Below are 12,467 nucleotides of genomic sequence, written 5' to 3' on the forward strand. Positions count from 1 at the left end.
TCCCAAGTCCAGGGCTCTATATGATCTTGATACAGCTGAACTCACCAGCCTCATTCAATGCTGTCCTCCCCTTACTGTGTCAAGAATGTAAATTCCAATACTTGCAGTGGCCAAGTATTGGAATTGCAAGGAATGCAAAGAATGAATCTGATGGGATGTAATGGAAAACAGGAAGTGGTGGCAATGCTGAGGGAGTGGATAACACAGGTCCTACAGAAAGACCCCAGCCTCCACGGCCCAGGCAGTTGTTGCCATGTGAGAACGTAAACCCAGTATTTTGAGATGATCCAGTTTTTTTTAACAGAGGCACGAAGTTGGAATTTTTAGATGACAACTTTTAATTTCAAAATGTTAGTTACTGGTTGAAATAATTTTAGAACTTGGCAAAATTACCAATCAAGTGTCATGGCTGGTAAAGGCATGACTTGATGTGCCTTCTCTTCTGCACTCACATGGCAAGAACAGAGATAACTCGGATATAAAAAGGGGGGAAAGATACAAATAGGATAAAGAAAAAATAAACAGTATCATCTCTGAGGAACATAAATGGAACACAAGAAAACAAGATGGCAAAACGTGTTTCTTCATGTACGAAGTCTACCTTTAACTTACTCTACACAGTTCATTCTGTAGGTCCCAATGTAAAAACACATGTTCAGAGAAGCAGCTAAGTTTATATACCCATCCCAGCCACTGATTCTCCGCCACTTGGCCCCAGGACTCCGTCACTGCGAAGAAGCTAACGCAAACATTCCTTCGCAGTGTTTAAGGGCTCAGAGCACAGAGGCAGGCCTGTCATGATGGGAGCATCCCATGTTCCCCCACCCAATCTTGGGAGGCAGAGGGTGTGGGGCTAACTTCAGTGGAGTCAACAACAAACCCACCTTCCTGAGCACTGTGAAAAGTCAATCAGGATCCTGAGGAAATTTGGTTATGTTGCTATTCCTTCGCTTTCTTGTTTATTTTATATCCACGTTCAGAAATAGATTGACTGCCTAAACTTCAGGGCTTCCTTTCAGAAAGGAAGTATTGAGGCTGTTAGAAAACAAATCTCATGCTGACTCACTAGCTCGAGCACAGAGCTGGCTGCAGCCAAGGACCCGTCCGTCCAAACTGCCAGCCTGTGGTGAACTCCTCGGACAGCTCTGTCGTAGACACACCCTGGCGCTTTCTCCAGAGTCATGTCTCCTTCATGTTTGTATATTTTAAGCAAATGAAACAACCAGTATATTGGAATAAGTGTTTTTCTTTTTTAAAAGGAAAACTAGGTAAGATAAATTGTTCATGGTGAAAATGGTAGAAAGCAAAAAGCTTCAACTGACTCCAAGTGGCATCTCTCAGACACAGTCAGTCAGAGTCTTCAATAGCTCAAGGGACTTGGAGTCAATAAATTTAACAAGCTGCAACCAGAGTCCAAGTTTCAGGGCAGTATGTAAATGAAAGTTCAGGAAGCTGACTTCTCAACCCTAGGACAGAGTTAATAGAGGGGAAACGAAAAAATGTGTAAGGAGGATTTGACAGAGAAAGCTTCTCACTGTTTTTTGTTTCTTTCCTATTTCACTTAAGGGCAAATAACTACAGAATCCTCGTTTTTTAGAGATAAACCAAGCTGGAAGTGTTAAAAAAAATCTTTATATATGAAAACGATATTTCTGTGGACAAGAGTTTGAACATTTCACAATACAGATAAAGATTTTTAGAAAAGTGTGATTCTAGATGTGGAAACACTAACTACAATGAAATTTATAATGTAGACTAACCATTTAGCTTACAGATTAATATAAGTTACGTGAACAGTGAAGTCCCCAGATAGCACCAGCAACGTCTATTCATCACACGAAGCCAAGTTTGTGAGACTTACTGCAGAAAAGAGAGACCGTCACTTTGACAATGTCGGTGGTGTCTCAAATGAGGAAATTAGAGGGGATGTCCACTGGGCTTGGACCAGGAGATCTTAAGGCAAATCTTGCGAGGCAGAGAATAGTTGAGATTGGGGGAAGTTTATAATACAAGGGCATTGGATTATAGGGTACAGCAAAGCTAAGGTCTTGAAACAAGGCTCAATGATCAAACTGCTTTTTACATTGGTTCACAATCTTATCGTCCAGGAGAAAGTACTCCCTGGAGCAAGTGTCTAAGTTATTTTTCCCTAGCCCCAGTATTATTTTGCACAGATGATGGAAAATATGTTTGGTCCCAGAATTTTTTAGCACAAAGACACAAAATTATATTGGCTGCAGTTTTCACTCCCTGAAATGTGTCTGCTTCATTTCTATAAAATTCCTGTAGTAGGAATCAGACTACGGTAACCAAAGGTGTCTCTAACTTTTCCACCACCTTGATTAAACGCCTCAGACACCCCTAGAAAGCAGCCCCACTCCTCATCTGGCGTTCTTCTTGCTGTGCCTTCAGGCATCTTATTCCATACCTAGTCAACCAAGTAGAGTACTAAGAAAGAAAACTACTTGATTGAAGTAAGGAATTTCTGTATTACAAATTATATGAAGGTCAGATATATCTTATGGTTAGAATCTGACTCCACCCAGTTTAGCAGAGTAACGTGGTTTCTTTGTTGAGAATTGAAATTCGCAACCGAATGGAAACTTGGACAGTCCCTAACTCATACTCTTTTATCTCAAATGTGAGGAAAGAAGTAGGAGGAAACACTGACTTCTGTCTAAAGTCGTGTGACTGCCCAGATTCTTTTAGATGCCATATTTTAGGAGGCATCTAAAAGCTCTCTCGAATCTGAAAGTTCATTTCCCATGCTCTCACTCTGCCTCAGTGTTTCTTTCTCTTCCAAACACCCATGTCTCTGAAGAAAGAACTGAGACAGGAGGGAAGGGGGCAGGAGATAGCCATTCAAAGAATAACACAGCAATTAACACCAGAATGGCAAAAGATTCAACCCCCAGGAGGCCTTGAGGCTCAAGATGGTGGGAGATTTGACTTCTAGTAGAGCTTGAGCCTCATTATACCCCACTGTAATGTATTAGCGTGGTGAGTAACACGCCCACAGGCGCCATGGCAGTCCCAAGGCCAGCCACCAAAGGTCAAAGAGTGGGAAATGGCCAACTTCCTGGGAATCCCAGCCCCTTCCCCAGACTAGTTAGACTGGTCCTTCCTTTATATTAACATATAAAGCTACCGAGCCCAGGAAAACTGGCAACATCATGCCTCATGGTCCCCTCTCTCCACACCCTCATCTTCGGAGATGGCCCCCATTCTGTCTATGCAGTGTGTACCTACTTTTACTTTAACCTGAGCACCCAACCCCCACACCTCATGGTCTTTCTCTTGCCTTTTAAAACAGTCTACATTCTACGTAGTATGTATTTCTCTAAATAAATCTACTTTTACTCAACTGTGGCTCGCTCTTGAATTCTTCCCTGCATGAAGCGAAGGACCCACACTTGGCGGGTCGCATCCCAGGGGCTCAACAGCCATCCTCTCGCCCCACATCCATTTTTCCTGTATGTCTCTACTTGCTAGCTTTATACCCCAACAGAATTATTCTTTCCAGCAACCTCTGATAGCATCAGATTTCACACCCTTTTCCCCTGGGTCCTATCCCTCAAAATCTCATGAATGAACCTCTACCCAGGCATCCCTCCAAGGGAAGCATCTTCCACTCTTAATTGGAAATGATTAAGCCCCTGCTTAAGCTATTGGCTCACCCTTAGGATTCAGATATATCACAGCATGGCTAAGCACAGGCAGGATGCCGTGCCTGGCGTCTACCTGCTTGAGGGGCTGAAGATAATTCTGGAGAACACCACATCCTGAAAATAAAAGTGAAGCATCGTGTATGGCCCAACAACAAGACTGTAGTTAAGAAAGAAAGAAAGAAAGAGAGAGAAAGAGAGAAAGAGAGAGAAAAGAAGAAAGAAAGGAAGAAAGAAAGAAAGGAAGAAAGAAAGGAAGAAAGGAAGGAAGGAAGGAAGGAGGGAAGGAAGGAAGGAGGGAAGAAAGAAAGAAAGGAAAAGAAAGGAAAAGAAAGAAAGAAAGAAAGAAAGAAAGAAAGAAAGAAAGAAAGAAAGAAAGAAAGAAAGAAAGAAAGAAAGAAAGAAAGAAAGAAAGAAAGAGAAAACTATGATCACATTTAGATTTGTTCCAGCCAAGATCACCATAGACACATTTGAAATCTAGGGAGAATAAAAGCTAAAATAACTGTTTTTAAGTCCTAAATACCTAAGTAACCATGAGGCTAAGAGGAACATACAGGCAGGGTGATGAAAGATCTTTGCACATCAGTACTGCAACTTGTAAGTGGCGCTGACAAGAAGAAGATACAGTGCTGATGGCTTTGGGAGAGGACCTGGCACACACTACCGGCGCCAGCACTCACGTTGGGCATCGACAGTAGAGACAACAGGAAACCTCATAAGCATGCGTCACCAATAGGATCTTTAAGAGCTGAGGATGACACAGCATAATAACCAGGAGAACTTGGCTCACACACACACATAAAGCTTATGGAGTCAGACCTTAGGAGCCCTGGAGACTCCACAAGGAGCAAGTTAGACCACACCTAGAAAAGGGCTATTGGTTACTTTTCCCTGGGGCTCTGCGCCTGGGAAAAAATAAGTTACAGTCTGACTTCTTTCTCTTTGTTCTAACTCAAATCCAAATCAATGTTTTTAAACTTTACAACTCATTTATTCAGCAATTTCTTTGTCCTGTTTTCTGTTTTCATTCCATTTTATCCGATCAATCACAAAGTTAACATTTACAGAATTAATGTTTAAAATATATTTAAACTGAACTATTATGCTATACATTAGAAATTGACACAACATTGTAAACTGACTATACTTCAATTTTATCTATATCTATATCTATATCTATATCTATATCTATATCTATATCTATATCTAAAATACCTCTGGGCTGATACAAAGAAACCAAAGAGGACATGTAATTATGATACGTGTTAATTATGTGGACTTTTCATTCACTAAATAATCTATCATTTGTTAATGTGCTCTGCTTCTCCTAAAATACCTGCTCAATTTCACAGATATTTAGTGTGTAATAGAATTCATATTTTATGGTAAGACAAGAAAAATTCAAACAGAAAAAAATTCTTCTCTGCCCTTTGGTCTCCTTTCTCCCTCCACTGTACGTTGTGTATCTGCGTTACGCTTCGACCAAAACTTCCATCGGCAGAAATACCTGCTCAACCATAAAAAACAGCATTCTCCTGGCATCAACAAGATAATTCCTTGAAAGATAGCATTCCTTCTTGATCTTGTAAGGGGTCAAGATGATGCTTAGGCTAGGATTATGTAAACTGTCAATAATACATCTTTAAAATGCAGCCCTCTGTCTCAAAACTCATATAACTCTGCCTTGACTTCTAACAGATGGAATAGTTCTGAGAGCTTTCTGAAGGGCTTTTCCCAGGTTATAATCCTCAATTTGGCTGGAATTAAATTTCCCATTTCTCTCTTAGATTGACTGATCAATTTTTTGTCGACAAGTGTAGAACTCGGTTCTATACTCAAATGCCTGTTTCGACAAATTTGTGGGAAAAATACACAGAAGTTTCTTTAACAAGATGACTCAGGACCCTCATCTTACTCTGTGTACCAATCCTAAATTATTTATTATGTCACAAACTCCGTCCACCCTCCATCAATTCTCTTCCTTGGAAAGCCCATCTCAAACTCCTTGAGCATAGACCCTAAAGGTGTACACATATTCTTCCTTGATGTCTCCCCTCTGAGAAACTAAGACTGCTGAGGTAGTATTCTTGCTCACTGCAGTACATCTAAGAAATTTAGCATGTAAACGTAACACTTAAACGTACTCACTTAAGGAGTCAGCAGTAACCATCTTAGACGTGCCCCTGTGATCCAGCTGAGAGTCACCACCGCTGCTCACTGCAGCTCCAGGCCTTTGATTTGGAAACAGCAAGCTCCCCTTCCACCTGTAAAGAAAATGTAAGCCTGGTGTCAAATCTGAGCTCTTGTTTGTTTTCTTTGCATCCTCAAATTCTGAGTTTATCTCTTAGAAATGAGGAACCCTGTATAGAAATCCTTTAGTTATCTACTCAAGTTTTAAAATATGTTTTCTTGGTAGAAATCTGCTTAGCTTTTGACAACACTATTGACTGTCTTTATCTGTCCTCATCATCTTTTATAGTAAACCTAGGTGGGGAAGTTCATAGGGAGGAGAATAGGTAAGTCCATCTCTCAGTCAGACTCCAAAGGTTCACAAGGTCAGAAGGGCTCATCACACTAATGTCCTTATAGGACAAACATTGCCTTGGGTCGCCTACCAATATCTTACAAAAACCTTCCTCCACCTTGTCCTGTTTTGTTCATGAGAGCATGGTTCTGAAAGAGCTCTCTTCTTGGAACAGTCCATCTACAAAGAAATGCCCATTCATTAGTCTCCGATTGGAGAGAGCCAACTATTAATTTGGAGGCTAAGACACAAAGTGCAACGGGAGCTTATCCAACCAGCGAAGAGCAGATACTCATCAAGTTCACCTCAATGTAACTTAATACACTCTCTGGGCCAGATTTCTATTTCTTACATTGGTTTGGCACTAACCCCAATGCTTATCTTTCTAAGTTGCCTAATTGCACCAAAGGTAGTTAAGACAATACAGTGGATATTTGGGATAATTTTTAATATCAGCAAACTTGTTCACAACAGAAGCATCTTAAAAGAAGAAGGGAGTAAGACTGAAAGCACCCATTGGATGACATTTTCTTTGGATGAAGAAACACCCCAAACAAATTCAGATTCAAAAACTGTTTCCTAAAAAGAGTTCTTTGCCAAGACACATGGAAAATGTGAAGAATTCAAATGTATCTACTTTAGATCTCCCAAAATACAACTTGAATGGAACAGCCTCTATCCCACTTGTCTTCTGCCCTCTCCGTGCTTCTCCAGTACCCTCTGCTCCTTCCTCTCTTAACAACCCAATTTCTTTCTACCCTGGACAGCCATAAATCCCAAAAGCTCAATTGCCTCCCAAAGTTAAATGCATTTTATACAGGGTAAATCGCGGTATGGCACAAGCACGTGTTGAACATTCTTATGAGCTGTTACCCACGTATTACTACTACCCCTAGTATGTTTTACAAACAACAACATTTTTAAAGCATTATATTTGATATGCTTAATTACACATCTTTCTAGATTTTTGAACAAGGTGCTTCACATTTTTATTTCCTAAGTCTTACAAATTATGCAGCCAGCTTCTATGTTACAGCACAAAGTGTCACAGCAAAAGAAAATGTCAACATATCCATAGAATTCCTCCCTTGCAATTTGCATAAAATTGTACAGAAAGTGAATCAAAATAGGCCACTTCAGATACAATTCTGGTTTTCTTTTTTTAACTGAAAACATGTGCATCTTAGGGGAAGAATATTGTACTTACATTGCTAGAGACCTCTTGGTATGAAAAACAAACAAGAAAGCAAAGAAGGGATGAACTAAAGGATTAGGTCACTTGGTTTATTCCTGCACAGCTCTCTGTCAGCTCTTCAGATCGGGGATATGTTTTGTTCTCTTCAATTAAGTGACCACTCTTGGTTTCTGGATCAGAAGTAGACTACAAATTCTGGCCATAAATATCCTGGTCATATTTGCCTGTCTATTGCTCTCAAAGGTGAGATCTCTAGAGGTTAAAATGCCATTGTGCCACTGCAGTCCCATTAAGTGATTCTGAAAATAATCATCCAACAAAAAGAGCAGGAAAATGTGCTGCTTATGGAGGTTGAAATCCCCACCACTGGAAACTTGATACCTGATTGCCATCTTTTAAACAATGGTTGTAGATCTGATTGATCACTTCCTCAACTCAGATTGAAGAACAAATTCTGGGGAACAGGAAGCAAGAGTTGAGAATTGAGACTACCTACAACCACTTAAATTAACCTCTAGACAGAGAACTGAGGCCACCTGTGTCAACATGACTTCACTACATGTTTTAGGAAATTCTTTCCCAGAAATACAAGCCAGTCAACTGATAAATAATATAACTCTTTGTTTCAGAAAATTCCTGCAACTGATTTGTCTGGGAAAATAGTTCACTCATCTGGGAAAACAACTCTCCCTTCAAGACAATCTATTGCTCACCCGGCAAACAACATGCATATCAAGTAGCAGCTCTAGTACCAAGACTCGCCCCAGCACTCTTGTCTCACTGCCATCAACCTGAAGTTATCATAGCACAAAACTTGCTCAGTCCTAATCAGTGTCCTGCCTGGGAAGATCCTAAACCACTCGAGTCAGACTCCATAACTTTTAGAAATATCTTTTCCTTACATTCCTTTTGAGACACTACTGTGACTCTATTAGAGAGGTGTTGGTTCTTACTTCAGAAGAAGTAATAAACGTAGCTTTGCTTAACCAGTAGATTTTTTTTGGCGATCTCTTGAGGAGTTGGCAATCAACAGGCACATTTCTATCAAATGGTTAAATTCGTCAACGTAGTAAGGTAAGTAAAAACAGAAAGAAATAAGCAGTAATTAATGAATGTAACCAAAAATGAGAAAAGAGCTCCTCTGTCATCCTAGACTTACTGCTGAATGACGATGAACACCATTTGATCACACTACCCCAAAATTGTGTTTCTCCTCCAATGTTTTAACATCCAATATCTGAAATGAGTTTGGGTGGCAGAGTAATAGTCACAAAGAAACTGTCATCTGGAATGTCCATACAATTAAAATTAAATTTATTTCCTGGCTTTTGTGTCAGAAAAGGCAGGAAGATGTCTAATTCTACAATTTATTGCTGCAATTTTGTAAAAGTCACTGATTATTTCTTTGTTTAGTTCTCCACTTCCAAAATAAGCCAAAAATATCTACCAGAAAATTATAATTGTGATTACCTGCTCTGTATCAGGCAGTGTTCCAGGAAACAGATCATGGCCACACAATCATTAAATCAAATAATATATGTAAGATAAATCTGTACATTTTTTTAAGACAAGTAGTAAAGTTTTTTTTTAATTTTTATTATCATTAGCAATATTCTCTTGATTCTCTTGTATGCTGAGTCAAAGTGTTTTTAAAAAGGAAAATTATTAAAATCTCCTTTGATGCACAGTTTTTAATTTCCTATTTTTAATTACTTTTGGGGGGGATTAAATTACATTTCTCAATTCTTACTCATGAAACATGTGTAACTCCAACTGCCCAGGAATTTACTGATGTTGGAAAAAACTGTTGGAATTACACTTTTTATGAAAGCCAGAATTTAACTGAACAGACGAGAATGTGTCCATTTGCCACTGGGAAGGAAAAAACAGATGGAGAACTCTGTTAAAAATAAGTCCTTGGAAGAATGGTCCTCTGCACTCTTCATTTGAGGATAAAGAGAAAGAAATATTCTGAGGCACCACATACTTAAGGGAGAGAGACCTAAAAATAACAAGCTGATAAATCCAAGTTGGAGCAGTCACATATTCATGGTGAAAACCAAGAAGCACCACTGAGCCAGGCCTTGTTCTGCCCACTAGCGTAATAGGCTTCCTGTTCTATTCTGCCAAGACCCATTATTTTCTATGCAAACAAAGGACATTTTCATAGTAAGTTAAGTAGCCTTGTTTTTGAGAGTGAAAGAAGGGAAAAAATGGGTGAAGTATGCTGGTTGTACACCATCAAGTACTATCCACTATCCAGAAACCACAAAAGAGACCTATGCTCAGTATCATGGAGCACTCTTAAAAACAGTGTGCTGTGGAAATAAGAAACAGGATCTTATTAATACCATTTATTTAAATTTAAAACAAAAATACATTAAAATGACCTATTTCACAAATATATCTATCAAACCTAGTAGAAGTGGTTGCTTCTGAAAAAGAGAAAAATGAGAGTAACAGGAATAAAGTCAAATAAATAAGTAATTAAATGAGAGAGACTTTGCACAGACAGATGATAACAGTGTGCCACAAGCAGGAATTAGAATTACGTAAACTCTCTGCATTGATGGTTCCCATTAAAAAAAAAAAAAGTAGAGTAGGCATTATGGAGATGTAACCAAGGACGTCCGTGACCTACATGGCCAGCAGGTCAAGGTGGGACCACTTAGTGATGTCGATAATTTGAGTCTTGTTCTTAGGAAACAGGCAACCTTGCAATGTGCAGCCTTCATGGAACAGCAAATGAAAATAAAGGTGGAAAGGCAGAGAGTAAAATGCAGCAAAATGGAGTCTGAATTTAGTGCAGATAGAGCAAAACCAAAGGGAATTCAGGGAGATGCAGCCACAATGACAAAAACAAACAAACAAACAAGAAACAAAAAACAAGAGAAGGAGAAAGGAGATGGGGGGGAAAGCTGCAAAAATGAAGTGAAGAGAGAATGCAGAAGAAAGGGGAAATGGTTCTAAGAGTTAGGGCAGGCAAACTATAAGGCCCATGTGCTTATAGAGACATTTAGGGAATTTCTTAGAGTCCCTTGAAAGATAAAATTTAATGTTGAAGGCACAAAGCATTTTGTTTTGTTTTGTTTCATGGTTTGTTTTAATTCCAAGCAGAGTTTTATTAAAGTGGATGGCTGAGTCGATGGTTTTCTCATTGTAGCATGTGTCATAATCCCCTGGATAGCTTGTTAAAGGACAGCTTGCCGGGACCCATCCCAGAGTTTCTGCTTCAGTAGGTCTGGGCTGTGCTCTGAAAATCTCCATTTCTAACAAGTTCCCAGAGACTGATGACACATATGTTGCTGGTCCTGGGACCACCCTTTGAGAACTACTCAAAATGTTAAGAACAACTAGTCCATGTAGGTATTTATAAAATAATTAGCTCATGGCATTGTATTGGCCCTGAGGAAGATTTTCCAGTAACAAAGCCTTTGCTTAGTAAATAACCAGCAGTTCAAGTTCTTAAAGCGGGAATCCTCATGGCTACCTTATTTCTAAGAAACAAATTAGCTCACAGTGAAGAAAGAAAGAAAAAAGAGAAGAAAAGAGAAGGGCAATAAGAGGATATGATTTGGAGAAGCCTTGGTTTGAAGACTAAGAAAAATTTTGAAAAGTGATCCAGACTTTGAAGCCAGGACTTGAGATACAACATAAGGAGTAATAAGGCTGCTGGAGTGGAGATCACAGGGCATCCACCAGAAAGCCCCAGGACCATGGAATGTTAAGAGCATACGTTTAAGGACTAGTGGACCAAGGTCCAGGTCCTGGCTCTGTCATTTTGTTCTGTAGGCAGGTTATTCAGCATTCTACGGTTTGGTTTCCTTATTTAAAAATAGGGATGATAATACACACCTCTATTAATTAGGATAGGTAATTTTCTATAACAAACATCAATCCCCAAATCTCGGTGACTTGACACAATAAGTAGATTTCTGGCTAACACAAATTTCAATGTAACCCTTCCTGACTGGGGAGATCTTTAAGGCAACTTCCTTCTTCCAGTGACTCAGAGACACAAGCTGATTTCGTCTTGTGATTCCACCATTCTTGGGGCTTCAGGGGTGTCCTAATGTCATCTCAACAGCAACTGAGGAGGAGGCAGGTGGAAGGAAGTGAAAACACGAAGCACTGCACAACAATACTTACCCTCCTACATTAGCAGTGATGCTCCTCACTCTTGTTGACGTTTCCATGGTAAGAACCAGTCCCATGGCCACACTTTGATGCAAAAGGGACTAGAAATGTAGTCCTGAACAGGTAGCAATTTCCCCACACAAATCTACACTGTGGAATGGGAGCATGAATATTCTTGCCGACTAGCCATCTCTGCCACACCGGCTCCCAGCATTGTTTAAATGTTAAAATAAACCACTAAATATAAAGTGCTTAGGACATAGTGATGCTGGCTATTATTCTGACTTTCTGGATTTTTTTAAATGGCCAATGACTATGGCCAGGTGTCAGAGTATTAAAAGACAGACGAGAAATTTTTAAGACTGTAAGATGTCATTCTAACCCAAAGAGTATACACCAGTTCCCTTTGAGCAAAAATTGGTTATTAAAGCCTAAACCCATTCTTTTAACTTATTATAAATATTTCTAAACCTGCTAGGACTAAAGAGAACAGCAGAATAAATAACCCTCATGTACCAACCTCCCAGTTTCAACAATTATCAACACTTTTCATCTATCCACCACTTTTATTTTAAAGTTAATTTGTTACTGTATTTTTCATCTCTATATGATTCAGTATTATTACTCATAAATAATGCCTTACACCAAATGAAATTTATATTAATTTCTTAGCAATAGCTAATACTCGGACTTAGTTCCCTCATTACATCAAAAACATCCTTTTAGAGTTGGTTAATTGGAGTTGCAATTTAAATAAATTCCTCACATTTCATTTGGTTGATATGACCATTGAGTCTCTTTAAACAGAGAACATTTTCACCTACCAACCAGTTTTTATTTTACTGCTGTTTATTTGTTGAGGAAAATGAAGCATTTGTCCCAAAGAAATTCCTATTTTCTGGATTTGAATGATTGCATCCATGTTGTGTCATTTAACATGAAA

At 39.2% G+C, this 12,467-nt stretch overlaps 1 long non-coding RNA gene across 1 annotated transcript in view; it reads right to left on the bottom strand.

The window, feature by feature from the left end:
* Nucleotides 1-12,467, bottom strand: part of LOC135318896 (uncharacterized) — a 176,917-nt gene that overhangs the window by 37,180 nt on the left and 127,270 nt on the right. The window contains exon 2 of the long non-coding RNA XR_010377298.1: nt 5,817-5,932. This is a non-coding gene — a long non-coding RNA (uncharacterized LOC135318896). The remainder of the gene's footprint in view (nt 1-5,816; nt 5,933-12,467) is intronic.

This window comes from Camelus dromedarius, chromosome 2 (assembly GCF_036321535.1).
Source record: "Camelus dromedarius isolate mCamDro1 chromosome 2, mCamDro1.pat, whole genome shotgun sequence".
Lineage (NCBI taxonomy): Eukaryota > Metazoa > Chordata > Mammalia > Artiodactyla > Camelidae > Camelus > Camelus dromedarius.